Consider the following 3085-nt stretch of genomic DNA (forward strand, 5'->3'; position numbering starts at 1 on the left):
CGTACTGATTAGTTTTTGGCAAAGGCAGGTCTAGCCGTTTTAAAGATACGACGAATGGAATGTTTTAACGATACTATTTTAAAGTAGAAGGAAAATAATGACTCAAATCATGCAAGGTTGCTATCAGGAGTTAAACGGCCATATTTGCAATTGGGACCTTGGATCACTTTCATATCCGCAGAAATCTCTAAAAACATATTGTGAAGAATTCTTCAAAAAGTAATTTGTGATCATAAAACCATGTTTTTTTCATGAAACAAAAGCAAATCAAATTGGGATCTTATGAGAATTAAGACTTCATTTTAAACAAAATACGATGATATAAAGACAAGAATACCTTGAATCCACTAATTGGCCCACGTTATTAACTGTATCACAATGAAATTGTTGGATTTTGCTAATTACATCTTCTTTTGTCGATTTCTGTAGAAGCAAAAGAAAAAAAACATTTGACAAATATTATACTTCTGAAGAAAACGTTCTAAAGACTTTTTAACACAGTTAATGCTTTCTGCAATCAGTTAACCTTGGTCTTAAATATTTGGTAAATATATTAATGACTTAAGTACAAAAACTCACATGCTTTTGTACTTAATATATCGCAAAAAGACAATGCAAGTTGACAATGACAAAAATCGAAAATTATTTTGATATTATATTTCTGCCGTCAATCAGATGTGTGTGGTTTGTTTTAAACATAAAAAAATCCCAAAAACAATCGTTTAATCAAGACAAGCAAAAAGTTTTTTGAATCATCCAAAAATCGTAAACTTCGTTCTCTCAGAACTTTTATGCACATATACCTCCGCATCTCCGAAACGGCTGTACCTATTTTTATCAAAAACTAATCGCCACTTCTCTCCATAATTACATTTTCGTTCTCTCAAAAACTCGATTTCTATTTTCTGCACTTTTTCTGTAAACTTCACTTGCTTTTGAGATAATGGGGGTGGACCTTTTAATATGTGTACTTTAAGCTTCGATCTGCACTATCACAATTTTCAAAATAAAAAAATGTTTTGAACACCCTAGATAAAAATAAAAATGTGTACATGATTTTCTAAGACGTTAAAATACTATATAAACATATAAAAGAAAATTAACTGCATCTAAAATAAATTTTGCAAATATGTCTTTACCAAAGTTTTTCAACAAAATCGAAAACCTGTGTCTATTATTTTTTTGATAGCAAAAACTCTGGTTTGGTCCAAGCCAGGCAAATATTCTGGCTCTGGTTCTGGTTATTCGATTTGTCCGGTTAACTTGCTTACACCAGCCGTATATGTTCCTGACGGATTGCGTTTTGCTGTTATGTGCATCAATATTAATATCATAACGAACACCATACACCGCAGTTATTGTGTTATGTGGCGTTTGATGACTTTAGAACAAGATGAACGTACGTGACCCACTTGAGTGAAAGTAAAGATGGTTTTGCAACGAAGATTTGGATCTTTGTATGAACATGTTTTATCGCAAAAGCGAGTTTCTTAATCAAATTAAAACATGTAAATTTTTAGAAGCTGGTTAACATATAGGTGCTGTGAATCACATTGGTTATTTGGTACTTTATATAGTAAGGAATACTGGGTATTGTTGTGCCAGAGTACGGTAGTGACAGTCGTCATAGCATATACTGATTTTGAGGTGAGGCCCACAGGGAGAAAGATAAAGTACATAGGATTATTTGTTTTTAAAAATGTGCATTGGGTATAGTTGTGACAAATTTCATGAGTAAGGTTGTGATATGTATTTCTTAACTTTTTCGGATGAATATTAAACTTATAATAAAAATCTAACTTAACTAAGACAAAATACGAAGGAGAACAAGATAATAACTCAATACAAGAAAAAAGAGTGCGCGTAAGGTTCACACACGATTGAAGTAAAAATTATTTGCTACTGTACAAGATAGAATTTAAGTAAAGATAAATACAACATATAACAAATTTGAATAATGTTTATTAGTAATATGGTAACACTCGTGATGCACACATTTATTAGTGTCAACCATTATACGCATTTATATAATGATAAATTATACATTATATATTTATAATAGTATTAAAAATATGTATAATATTTAAAAACAATAATGTAATAAAAGTCATACTTCAAATATAACATGATCGGTTTGTCATTGTAATTAGCATTTAGAATTGAACCTTCATTAGAGAAATGAAGTAATTGCTGATTAATAAATTCTTCAATATTGGTTCACAGAGTGGATTATGTTAAACAAAGCCTAAACAAATATTGTTTTTGTATCTTCACCAATCATGCAATTGTGTTTGAAGAACTTAATGTAATTTCATCATACATTCATTGATCGCTTGTATTTTTTTTTGCTTTTTCGCTGGCGATATAATCTCATTGCTTTGAACAGCTGTAATATCTGTCTTGCCTAAAAAAAATATTTTTCATTTTAATAACTTTGAAGAATCATAGAAACTACGATTAATATAAAAATTATTTCTAATCAATAAGCTTACGTTTAGTTTACGGCACAAATGCTTAATTTGTTTTATTTTCAAGGAACAGTTAACTTAGTTTAAAAAATTGTGTTTTGTTAAATGATTATGTTGTGTTGTGCTAAATATTTCTGACAAAAAAAGTCTTTATAAACTATTTTACCAAATATACCTATGGTTTTTTAACCTATTTTTGTTCCAGGACAGTTATGATGACACTCGCATTTTTCTTGAATGATTTAATCTTATGACAAATTCATCATATTTAAGGCCAGTTTCATATTGTAACTAACTTATATAGTAAAGCATATTTTATTTAACTGATAAATAACAATATTACAATGTTATAAATGACAATATTATCTCTGATAAAAAAAAATGGCACAACCGTATCTTCTCCTACCTACTAATTTTTATACTGCAGTAAGCAGTTTTATTAAAAATTTAGAGAGTAGTCAATTTAATTTTTAGTGAGTAGTTAGTTAAAAAAAATTGTTTCAATAATTCAAAGTTCCTGAAGAAAAGGACATATCACCAAAAAGTTGAGTATTTAAAAATGGAAAGTAAAATAAATATTTTTTTAAAAAGGAGTTAAAAAAACATTTTTACAAGAT

The sequence above is a fragment of the Ctenocephalides felis genome, unplaced genomic scaffold (genome assembly GCF_003426905.1).
Source record: "Ctenocephalides felis isolate EL2017-DRISC unplaced genomic scaffold, ASM342690v1 CF-g0.4_SCAFFOLD_00845, whole genome shotgun sequence".
NCBI lineage: Eukaryota > Metazoa > Arthropoda > Insecta > Siphonaptera > Pulicidae > Ctenocephalides > Ctenocephalides felis.